Here is a 13,135-nt window from a genome sequence, read left to right as displayed (position 1 = left end):
GGACGGTTGAAAAATTCTGAAATTTTGTCCAAACTTGATGAGCGTTTTCCACATTTGACTCCGATTCAGCATGAGGATGTGGTCAGTTTAATAAGTTCTCATATCTCTCTGTTTTCAGATGTGCCAACTAAAACCCATGTGCTTCAGCATGACATTGATGTGAGTGGTTCACCGCCAATAAAGCAGCATCCCTACCGAGTCAATCCCAGCAAGCGCCTCCGTTTGCGAGAGCAGGTTGATTATATGTTGGAGAGTCCGTGGAGTTCGCCGTGTCTCCTAGCTGCTAAGTCAGATGGCTCTGACCGATTCTGCACAGATTTTCGAAAGGTGAATGGGGTTACGAAGCCAGATTGTTATCCTCTTCCCCGGGTTGAGGATTGTGTTGACAATATTGGCAGTGCCAATTATGTGACAAAACTCGACCTATTAAAAGGGTATTGGCAGGTGCCACTAACTCCTCGGGCGAGGGAGATTTCTGCATTTGTGACCCCTGACGCTTTCTTGCAGTATACAGTGATGCCATTTGGCGTGCGTAACGCGCCTGCTACTTTTCAGCGCTTGGTAAACTTAGTCTTATCGGGTTTGTCGGGGTGTGAAGCCTATTTGGACGATATTGTAATCTACTCCGGTTCATGGGATGAACACATTCAGCAGCTTCATGCAGTGTTTGGAAGGCTGCATGATGCTAATCTCACACTCAATTTGGCGAAATGCGAATTTGGTCAGGCTACTGTACAGTATTTGGGGAAAATTGTGGGTCGGGGTCAAGTCAAGCCGCTCTATTCAAAGGTCGAAGCAATCCTGTCCTTCCCTCCTCCTGGTTCGCGTCGTTCGCTGCGTCGGCTTTTGGGGATGGCGGGGTATTACAGAGGCTTTTGTAGCAACTTCTCCGCAGTGGCTGCCCCACTTACTGATCTGTTGAGTCTGAAAGTACGTTTTCATTGGTCTGAGAGCTGTCAGTGGGCGTTTGATTGCGTAAAGGCTTTGCTGATTCATGCCCCAGTCCTGGCTGCACCGGCATTTGACCGTCCGTTTAAGATGTCTGTGGATGCGAGTGATGCAGGTGCGGGTGCGGTCCTTCTTCAAGATGGAGACGATGGCGTGGAGCACCCAGTTTCGTATTTCTCCAAGAAATTTAACCGGCATCAACTTGTGTACTCCACTATTGAAAAGTAGGCTCTTGCGCTTATATTGGCTCTGAAACACTTTGAGGTTTATGTTGGTTCTGCTAGTGCTCCACTCATCATTTACACTGACCACAATCCTCTTGTATTTATTAATCAGATGCGTAATGCAAATCAGAGGCTCATGCGTTGGGCACTTTTCTTACAGTCTTTTAATATTCTGATCAAGCACATTAAAGGTAAAGATAATGTTTTGGCTGACGCTTTGTCGCGCTGCGATTAATTTGTAGTTATGCGTGAATGAGGTCCGCGGCGCTCCCCCATTCACTGTTTTTAGTGTGGGGATGTTACATATGCCTCTTTTGTGTCTTGATTGCTCCTCCCTCTCTACCTGTTGCACACCTGAGAGTAATCAGTGCTCAGGTAGAGTGGGGGAAGTGATAAGAAGGCAGAGAGTGGAGAGCACATGGCAGAGCACACTGGCAGCACACCAGTGAGGAGTTGTCTCCTCATCTTCCTTTTTCTCCACAAGCAGGTCTGTTCTTTTCCCAACCTCCATGCACATTTAGGTGCTGGAGTTTTGCTGTTTTAGTTTATTGTTTTAGTTTGGGCTGGAGATTACCGGTAGTTCAGTTATTCGTTCTTTTTGTTTGTTCTAGGATTAGTTTACCCTTTTTAGTTAGTTTAGGGGGAGACGCGGGGAGCGACGGCCCACTGCGAGGTTGGTCCAGCGTCTTCCCATCTTTTGTTCTTTTTGGCCGGGGTCTCCAGTCCCTTTTGTTTCTTTTTGGTTTGTTACTTTTGGGAGTCTGCATTATTTAATAAAGCTTGTTGGATTATTGTTAACATGGTGTTTGGCATCCTTCTTTTCATATGTTGCATCCTCCATTCCCTTTTGAGCCTTTGTTTGTTCCTTTTAATGGAGGCCGTAACAACAAGCATGGCGGAGCGACTGCAGAGAGGGAAGAGTAAGTGCCCATTTTAAATCAAAAATATAAATTTATGTTCATGCTGGCCAAACAAATTTGCTGTCAGTATAATTTTAACAAGTGATAATATTTGAAGTTATTTTGAACATATATCATAAAATGTATAGGATTTTTTTCAAAGTCCTATGTCCATTGCAATGGACATCAGGAGGTGGGCAGGTTTAGCTAACACTCACATGTTTAGTGTCAGTATATAAAGAAACAAAATACCTGTAAGCTTTAGTATGGTGTCACAGTTTATTTATTCATGATTACAAAATTTTAAATATATATTTTTTGTACATAATGTTCTTGTAGAGTATAAAGTCGAAGACTTCCTTGAACATCTCGTAAATGGAGAGTTATCTGAACTTGACTCCTTGAACTCGGGAAATGAGGAGGATGAAACCAGTAGTGAGATAGGTGGTAAGTTTAGAAATTCTTAGTTTGTGTTTTTTATCAATTTAATGTCTTATATGTAAGATATAAATAGAATGCATAATAGTTCAAGAGTAAGAATACATAAAATGAGTTAAAATGTGATTGTTTTCTTATTAGATTCAGAGAGGGACAGTGGAGAGGTTACATGCATGCCAGAAGAACTTGATGTGGCAAATGAGATTGAGATAGAGGAGAAAGACAGTCACTACGTTTACATGCAGTCAATAACCCGTTCAAAACCGGAATATTAGCAATAACCCGGTCGCGCACGGCCATGTAAACACCGGCAAAATCCCGAATATGCTCATATTCCGGTTTTTAAAAACCCGAAAATGATCCCTGGGTTACCCCTTTTCTAACCCGAAATTTTGGTCATGTAAACGCGTATCGGCATATCCCCATCAAAAGGAACATTGATTTGTGTTCTGCGCATGTTCTATTCGCAAGGAATCTTGGTCTTTTGAGTAGAGGAACTTCTTGTATACACCAGAAAACATAGTTATAATAATAATGATATATATATATGTCAATGCAGAAAATCTGCACGCAGTATACCGGAAGTAAACAAGAAGTAGAGGTAAACATGGCGAGACGCAACACAGCACCACACTTTTGGAGCGAGGAGGAAACCAATGTCTTTATTAGTGTGGTGAAAACCATGAATATAATGTCTTTTGTTGACGGCAGAAAGTACCGAGATAGTGAGATTTATAAGAAGGTGACCGAAAAGTTATTGCGTCTTAAGGTTGTCCGTAGGCTACGTCCAGACGCTAACCGTGCGTCGCCGTTTACATCGGGATATTGCCATTTGATTACAAATTCCATGTATACAGGAGTAACTCTCTCTGCTCACGCATGTAAACGGGTTATTCCGAATGTTTCAGAAACGCGAATAGTGACCTTAACCCGACCATAACCCGAAAATTGACAGCTTGTAAATGAAGTCAGTGTAGTGATGGAGGAGGACAGAGGAAGACAGGAGGAGGTGACAGTAACCAGGAAGGAAGAAATCAAGTGGCGTCACAGGCCGTTCACTACAAGCATGGACACCTCCTTTGAGAATCCTCCAATTCAAGAGGCTCATCCCATGAGACCCTATGAATACTTCAAACAGTATATACCAGATGAGATCTTCAATTTGATGGCCGACAACACAAATGTTTATGCCATGCAAAGTGGTACATTAAGTTTCAAACCCACAAGTCCAGGAGAGATCAGAACCGTAATCGGTCTCCACCTTGCTATGGGAGTGTTGAAAATGCCAAGAGTCTCCATGTACTGGGAAGCTGGGATGGACATTGGTCTTTTTCAAAACACAATGACAGATTCTTCCAGCTCCGGTCACATTTGCATTTGGTCAACAATTTGGAGAAGCCAGCTGACAACAATGATGTGTTTTTCAAGGTACGTCATACGCAGTAGATGCTTGGAGTTTCCACTAGAGGAGAACCTTTGCGTTGATGAACAAATGGTGCCATTTCGCGGAACTCTGTCTGTCAAACAGTTCATCAAAGGCAAGCCACACCCATGGGGGGTGAAAATATACTTCCTGTGTGGGAAAAGTGGAATGGCCTACGACTTCCTGCTGTACCAAGGCACTAACATGGAGCTATCACAAGAGCACAGGAAGCAGCTAGGACTTGGAGTGGTGTACCATCTTAGCCAGCGGATCACTGAGGCCAACCACAAGTTGTATTTTGACAATTATTTCACAACGTACAATCTTCTGGAGCTGCTGGCTGAGAGGAAAATTCATGCCGCTGGGACAGCAAGGGTCTCTCGCTTTGCCAGGCCTCCTCTACAGTCTGACAAAGAGAGGGCCAAGAAGCCTCGAGGAAGCTGTGATGAAGTTGTAAGCCGTGATGGTAAGGTGGCACTGGTCAAATGGTATGACAACAGACCAGTTGTCATGGCCTCCAACTTCGTCGGTGTTGGCAGAATGAATGAAGTGCAGCGGTGGGACAAAAAGAATGCCCAATTTTTGATGGTGTCCCGTCCAGAGGTGGTTAAGCTGTACAATGAAGCAATGGGCGGCGTTGACCTGCTTAATCAACTTCTCAGTCTGTACCGTACAGAAATTTGGTCAAAAAAGTGGACCCTGACAATGATAACCCATGCTTTTGATATGGCTGTGGTCAACACTTGGTTGGAGTACAGGCTGGACGCCAAGAGGGCCAATTTCCAGATCAAAGACATCCAGGATCTCCTCCATTTCAAGATGAATGTGGCCCAGTGTCTGGTGAGAGTCCATAAAACAGTGGCAGCAAAACGTGGAAGACCCAGTATGTCTCCAGAACCACAGTGTGTCCCCCACAGACCAGCTCACAGACCAGTCCAGGATGTATGGCCTCTACGTGAAGTTCCATGACATGGTTGACCACATGCCAAATTACGTTGAAAAGAAAGAGGCTACCAGATGCAAGATGCCATACTCTACAGGAAAGACACACGTCTTTTGTGACAAGTGCAACATCCACTTGTGCTTTGTGCCACACCAAAACTGCTTCAAGGCTGCTCATCGAAAATGAGTATACATGACAACATCCACAAGTTGATGTGAGAAGTCTTCTCAATTTCACGTTCCAGTTCCATTCCAAGTAAACGTGCCATCAGTTCATTAGCCTACTATAAAAAGTATGGTTATGTGTTGGAAGTTCCATGATAGTTTTTTTTTTTCAGGTAATCTTATTCTCAATCATACATCTATTGTGTTCATGTGCATGTTCAGATTGCTCATTTCTCTATCTTTTTGCAGGCTCTGGGTTTTCCTGGTGATGACCTCACTGCTGTTCCCTACCCACGCTGAGATACCCCTATCAAGTTCATGTGCATGTTCAGAACTGTAGACAGACTCAAAACCATGCAAACATCCAATTCCAGATGTTTATGTCATACCTGATTGATTACTATGTGGAAAAACTCAGCCTTATTTTTCTTTTTATGACATTTTACACCCATCTCGTCGTGGCGTCCACTGGAATGGACATGAAAAAATACTATTAAAAACATGAGTTACCAAAAATGTGTTTTTTCCACTTTGTTTTTATGTTGGAGAGGAGTCAGAATCAGTTAAACATTTTTTATATATATATATATAAAAAATGTTTAACTGAATATATATATATATATATATTCATATTCATATATGCTATTATGTTGTATATTCATGTCATTGTTATGCTATGGACTACACTATATTACCATCAAGGACATTTAGGACAATTTATTGAGGAAAGGAAAATTTGCCAGGAACGTGATGTTTATTCAAAGAAAGAGCTTTATTAGCACACAACAAACACAGCCTACATAACAAATGGGAATTAAGCTCACGGAAAAGCCCAAAATCCTACAGCACCGTGAAGTGTCTGTTTGCCGCCTCGGAACTGTAAGTGACTGGCGGGCATTCTGTCCCAATTCGGTCAGTTTTGCAGATGTCTGTGGTGCGTTGCCCTATACTTCGGAATCGCCTCTAATGTCGACTGCAGCGTGGTGGCACAGAGCTCGGCGGTGAGCTCTCCTGGCTGCGAAAAGGACGCACAAAAAATCCATCCAGCACACTCTGTCTCACTTCCAGCAGCTGTAAAAACAATCAATAAAGACAATCAGTACAGCGCGATGCACTGCATATGGACACAACGCATCTATTAATGCACCTGAAAAATAGTCACATTGACCAAAACGGATCTAATCTAATAATTTTTACCCTCTTTCTTCTCGCTCAACTCCAAGCTGAACTCATCACAGCTTCCGCCTGCGGTTGAAAGATCTGGTCATTTCTACCTGAAGCTCCTGCTTACTGTCTCATAATATGTCTTACAGGCAGCAGGAAAACAATTAAATGAGAGTGGTATGAATAAAAAAACAACATAAGTCACAGTAAAATTAAACAAAGGAGAAAACAGTAAAAGTTACTTACACACAATGCCGTCATAGTCAGCATCATGTAAATCTGGACTTGCAGACATAGCCGAGGTCAGTCTGTGAAAACTAATGTATGGTTAAGATCGGTCTATTAACGTATCTATTTCCTTATACAGCAGAATGAAAGCATATTCTTTAAATATTACCCTTGCTCCGGTTCGTAGCGCCTACAATTTGTCTCAGAGTTGTGAAGACGGCGTACTGCTCCCTGTAAATTACAAGACCAAAAAAACACACTTTTATAAAGCAACTACACTGGCCCCGCCCGCTTAGCTCTGCCTAATAATAAATTGCGCTGAAAGCAGCCAGGCACACAGCTCTGTGCTGCTCGTGTTTAAACATGCGTGCATGGTGGGGTTTAAAACATTACTGCCAAAGTTTAAGTATCCTGTTTAACATTCAAATACAGTCATTGTACTTCTCAAGAGTTAATAAACAGTAGCTAGCTAGTAACTAGCTCGCCGTTTCATTAATAATGATATACTTACGTAGTCTTTTCCTTTTCTGTGGGCGCATCTTTACGGAGCCCCGGAGGTTACATGAAGGGAAGAAAGAAAAAACGCTCTGTACATCTGGAACAACTCCTGTGTGTTCCCTTTTAAATGCGTGGTTGTGCTGCCATGATAAGCAAGTGAAGTTTGACAGAGTGTACAGACAACTCTTTTACCAGTTGGCCTGAAATACTCCCATACTTTGGAAGCTTTTGCTCTAACTCTCGGAGGACTCATCTCCCTCCACTATTTTTCAAATCAAAGCAGTGAAGGTGGGGGTAAGGACAGAGTGATAGAGAAAGACAAAGAGGATAGCACGTTAACCAGCAGGGCGCGCACAGCGCACACACTGGCGTGGAGGTGAATTACAGTGAGTTTTAATGGAATACTTGGAAAGCTTAATAACAATAGGACAATTGAAGTCCAGATTATGAGGCAATTTCAGCAGAGTCAACAGCTTCATATGCCGTGGACATGTGAATATGGTGCTGAATTGGTCAGTATTTTAAGAAGACAAATGGTTGGGACTTTGTCATGCAATGACAAAGCTGATATGCTTTATGTAAAGCCCAGTGTTTTGGTGTCAGCAGAAAGACTTCTCTTAGAAAACTGTACAGTGGTGCCTCTGTCTCCATTCCACCAGACAATGTTGGATGAGCAAGACCAAAGAAAGGCCACTGTAGTCATGCCACTATGCACAGTGGTTGAGCTCTAGGAGACTGGGAATGAATCATGGAATGCACTTCTACCTTTGTGGCAACTTAGATTAAAAATAAAAAAAAAAAAAAATAATTTTTTGTGTGTATCTTTTTTACATAACATTGGCCATTGCTAATGATATACACAGTAATTAATCTAGTATAGGCCTACTTTCATTTAATAAATCAATTCAAGCTCAAATTTAAGAGTCTATAATTAGGCTATATTGATCTATCGATACGAGATATTTTCTTAAAGTGAAGTTAATACCTTTTAGAAAAAAGTCACCTGGGGTAAAACTCCCCCTGCTGCTACCCTGATTTGCATTTGTATAGCTCACAGCATTTTCATTTACATGTTAAAGCCTCCCCTAGAATTAGGGGAAGGGGGATTCATGGGGGGACAACTGCCAAGCAAGGCCCACGTCAATTTCCGACAATTCACGGTAGTTTTCGGTGTTGCCTGTAAATTGCCGTGTGCAGTCGTAAACCTGAACTTCCATGACAATCTACAGTGTCGCTTACTGACGAAAATCCCACTTTTCATGCAGTGGTACTTATGAAGTAGCAGCAGGGGCGATGCAGCCCCTAATGAGAATGTGACACGGATATAGTGCATGCAAAAGTGTTAAATCTGCACCATGAAATTACCAACTTCTTCACAACTGCACTCCTGCTCTCCCTCTGACAGATGGAGACTCAGCCAAAGGGCCAAAATTCTAATGTATTCTCATGTGAACTATTTATGTCAGCACAGCTTAGCCAGTGTATCCCACCATAATGGTTACCATATTGCCAGATTCCAGACAATATATATATATAAAAAATTATAATATAATTCAAATGAACCCTGCCTCTACCAGCTGCAAAATTAAGGTGATGAACACATTAATGCATCAATAGTGTGAAAACCATTACATATAATTCTGAAATGAGCCATTCTGCATTATGAGTAGTTTTGCTTTTGGCACTTAGGGTATACTTTGATGCTAATACTTTTAATTAAGTCAAATTTTGAATGCAGAACTTACTCTACATTGTTATGTTACTTTTGCTAGTAACAATCGGAGTAGTTCTTCCAGCGCTTCTGCTTTGTTAGTTCAGACTGGAACCCCGACAGTGAGAGCAGCGGCAGAAAGGCACCAGCTTTCCTGCTCAATCTATGACCCACAAGTCAAGACAGATTATGTCTGATTAGATCACTGATGGCGTGTCTGACCTACAATATTCTGTATTCCCACTGCCATCTCCCTTGGCAAAGGTTTCCATGGAAACAAGCCCTGGGCTTTTCTAATTTGTTGTTTTGCAACCCTCACTCATCTGGAGGCAGGCTGGATTCCTTTTTGTCAGGCCCATATTCTTCTGCTCTATTTCCTCACGGAGGCCTGTCTGTCTGTCTCTCTCTACCTCCCTCCCTCTCTCTCTCTGTCTGTCTCTCTCTCTCTCTTTCCCTCTCGCTCACTGCCAGTATTACCTACTCTCCCTCATTTTCTTTATCCACTCCAGTCTGAGCTATTTAGAAATCTCTGTGGACATGTTAGCATGTAAAATATAAGGAACAGATAACATGATGTATACAGAAGGAAAACTGCAATGAGAACGAGGTCCTCTAAAAATCTAGTCAGAACCAGTTTCCACAAGCATATTTCAAGAAATTGACACAGGTCTTCTAATCTTGCAAGGTTGCAATGCGCCTACTTTAGTTATTCAACAGATGATTCTGCAATTTTACATAATTGAGTGAGCCTTGTCTGTACTCTGTATCGTATGATCGGGTCCCCCACTTACAGAAAAACCACCTGTGACCACATGTGCAAAAACAAACCACATATGGTTACATGTGTGAAAACATTAAAATCATGTTAAATATGTGGAACACATGTGAAAATGTGGTTTTGGACACCTGTAACAAAGAGTTACAGGAACTGCAAAATCCCCAAATTGGTCCAGTCGGAACACGAGAAGAAAAGGGTTCTAGGAATGTTATGTTCTAGGAACTGCAATTTATTACTTTGCCGCATCCCGGACAACTCCCGGTGGCGTGCGCCAGGCAAATCCGCCGTCATAATAGCAATCCGCCACGGAACAAGCACGCCTGCTCTTAAAGGGGATGACGCTCTGATTGGTTATTACACATTATGCCCAAACCACACCTAGCTACTTCAGACCAACCCATTTTAGATTTGCGTCTGGCGCAAGAGTCATTTATCCCACCGTTATAATAGCAACAGCTACTTGCGTTTCACGTTTGATACTTGTGTTTCAGATCGTTAAAATAGGGCCCACAGTGTGCGTGCATTGTTGAGAGATTTTTAAGTGTAGGGTAGCCCCATACTCAGGGTCGTTGTGCGTCATTACAGAGTCGTCAGTGAACTTAATGATATGATGCCTGGTGTGCTGGCTTTGGCATGCATATGTATATAAAATAAATAAGATCGCGGAGAGGACGCAGCCCTGGGGGGAACCGGAGGAGGAAAAGAGAACATCGGATAAGATGCTATTCACTCTCACGCGTTGAGACCTGTCGGTTAAAAAGTTCATCAGCCAACATATAAGACTAGGATCAATATTAAAAGTATTCTTTAAGATGCCTGCCAAAATATGTAGTTGAATGCAATTAAAGGCTGAAGAAAAATCTATAAAAAGCAGCCGCACAAAGCTCTTTGCACCCTTAAGATGGGTATAGATCAGGTTAAAAAGAGTACATGCTGCATCTTGTGAATTGAAGCGGGTCTAGTAGATCCTGTATAGTAGTGTTAATTTTGTCACCTATTTTTAATTTAGTCTTAGTCTTGTGCCAAAATGTTTTGTTAGTCAAGTTTTAGTCGACTAAAAGTCTCGTCATTTTAGTCTAGTTTTAGTCAAAAGAGAACTCAAGGTATCTTAGTCAAGTTTTAGTCGACTAAAAGTCTCGCCATTTTAGTCAGGTTTTAGTCAAAACATTTTAGTCTTTTTTTAAATAAATTATTTCTGATAACCATTTCAGTCAAATAGTTATGAAATAAATAAATTATATAAAGTTATATAAATATTGAGCCTCTTCCTTATTTCACCAGTAAATTCCTGCTAAACGACAAAAACAACCACTGCATGGGGAAAAGGATATTTTACAATAAAATAAATGCAGCACGAAACTGGCGAGGCGTATTTCAAGTGAACGCAACATATGTGTTGTTTTTCAGACAACGGCAGCTGCAGACTGTCGTACGTCTCGTGTTGGAATCCTACACAGTGAAATAGAGACAAACTTTTACACCATTTAGCTGTCAGCATTAAACTGCTAGCTAACGGTAGGCTAACGTTACCTGCTGCCAAGTGTAGTGTTAACTAGCGTCCCGTGCAGCGATGTTTCGGTTGACTCTAACGTCCGTTTAGGAGCATCAGAGAGAAGCGCAGGCATTTAAGTGGCACCAAAATCTGCGTTGCTATTCGGTCCGGTAGATAACGGTCGTTAAGGCGCCTGTCGGCACCGGGTCTCGGTAACAGCTGAATATTCTATCTCATGATGAAAAAGTAGAGGCGATTGTAGAAGAAAATGAAGAGAGATTTTATCTTAGTTTTTATTTTATTCAAAACATTTTAGTCTCGTCTTTTTTCGTCAACAATAATGCATGTTAATTTAGTCTTAGTCAGCGTTTTTGGACAGTGGCGCAGTCTCGTCATCGTCTCGTCTTAGTCATGGAAAAAAAGGTCGTTGACGAACATATTTAGTCTCGTCTCGTCTGACGAAATTAACACTACTGTACAGAGTTCAAAAGTTCATCCTTCACGATCTTCTCTAATGTCTTCATAATAAGGGACGTGAGTGCCACAGGCCTAAAGTCATTAAAAGACTCTGGAGCCTTATCTTTAGGCACCGGAACAATAATCGAGTCTTTCCAAAGGTTAGGAACGGTGTGGAGATGTAAGGACATTTTAAAATAAAACAAAAAATGTCTGCCAGCTGTTCAGCACAGTTCTTTAACATACGGCCTCCCATGCCGTCAGGGCCGGGACTTTTCCTTTCCTTAAGACATCTGAAGAGTGTCAGGACCTTATTTCTGTCAACCTGGACTGCTCTGCCCAGGGGCAACGTTATTAAAGACTGACAACTCCTCACTAAAGTCATAAGTATTATAACGATTATAGAAAGTGTTCAGTTCATTTGAAAGGGCAAGGTCTGACATGCCATTGAGGGAAATCGGACACTTCAGGACTCTGGACTCTGAAGCATGCTGGAAAGATTGTGGCTGACCCCTCCCACCCCGGGCACAAACTCTTTGAGCCACTACCCTCTGGCAGGAGGCTGAGGTCCATCAGGACCAAAACCACACGCCACATAAACCGTTTCTTCCCCTCCGCCACTAGCCTTATCAACAAGGCCCGGAAACCACCCTGACTCTCTCCAGACTACACCTCTGGCTCTACATGCCACTGTACTACCTTCTCTGCTGTAGCATTCCTTTTTACTACTGTTTAACTTATTTTATTATTTATTTTACATAGTGGTTGGTGTAAACCGGGACAATTTAGCGTCCCGACAGGCTTTTGTCGTGACTCGGGACAAGCAACTTAAAATTGGGACTGTCCAGGTCAAATCGAGACTGTCCCGGTCAACCCAATTGATAACATATTAACCAATAACATTGAAAGTAACACAGGGACTTCTGGTTTAGCATGGATACGGAGTAGTTGAGAAGAAAGTGGCTCCCGCACATTTGGCAATTATTTCAGTTATTTGACGAGTGACCGTTATCCTCACACTGCAACTTTAAGATTAAGTGATGACTGTTGCACTTGTGCTAAACTGAAAAAGGAGAATGCTCAGCTGGCTGACAAAGTGGATGACCTGGAGAATCGCTCTTGTAGAGCTAACTTGAGAGTGATCGGCATCCCAGAGAGTTGGAAGGCTCAGATCCCATAAAATTCATGACCAACGTTTTTCTCTATCTTTTCGGTGCCGACTTCTTTCCCTCACCATTTGTACTGGACCGCACTCACAGCCTGGGGAGAGGAAACACCACGTGTCGAAACAATGCTAGACCCAGGGCTTTTAGCGTGCTTTTTCACACCTGCGTTTTTGTGCGATTTTGATGGACAAACTTTGTATTTTGACTCTCCCTCTGCCGTTTATCACAGGCTTGGGGGGACTTGGTTGATATGTAAGTAAAATGGACTACTTTCGCTGTAACCCTCTTCATTGGGTTACATGTGCATCATTCTTTCTCCAAAATAGATTTTTTTATTTTTTATTGATTTAATCCTTTTACACTCTGTTCAATCAGTTGACTATTTGGCCATTGTGATCTCGGATCATGCAGCATTATGGATGGATATTTCCTTTACTTGGAACGGAAAGGACCGCCCTCTCTGGAAATTTGACATATTGCTATTTCCGACAACAGTTTCTGTGATACTCCTGCTCGGAATCCCTGGACCTGTACCCCTCTGAAAACCTGGACTTGCTTTCCCTTTCTGAAACCTGGACAATTAAGTACCGCAATAAATTTGTT

At 42.2% G+C, this 13,135-nt stretch overlaps 1 long non-coding RNA gene across 1 annotated transcript; it reads right to left on the bottom strand.

The window, feature by feature from the left end:
• Positions 1 to 5,829: 5,829 nt before the first annotated feature.
• Positions 5,830 to 7,167, bottom strand: LOC120559445. The gene is made up of 5 exons (XR_005639284.1): positions 6,943 to 7,167; positions 6,601 to 6,662; positions 6,450 to 6,511; positions 6,237 to 6,345; positions 5,830 to 6,110 (listed from the first exon to the last, which is right to left on the bottom strand). It is a non-coding gene; the product is annotated as an uncharacterized LOC120559445 (long non-coding RNA).
• Positions 7,168 to 13,135: the final 5,968 nt, after the last annotated feature.

The sequence above is a fragment of the Perca fluviatilis genome, chromosome 5, assembly GCF_010015445.1.
Source record: "Perca fluviatilis chromosome 5, GENO_Pfluv_1.0, whole genome shotgun sequence".
Lineage (NCBI taxonomy): Eukaryota > Metazoa > Chordata > Actinopteri > Perciformes > Percidae > Perca > Perca fluviatilis.
The sequence above is the reverse complement of the archived record's forward strand: the minus strand, read 5'-3'. Positions and strand labels throughout refer to the sequence as shown.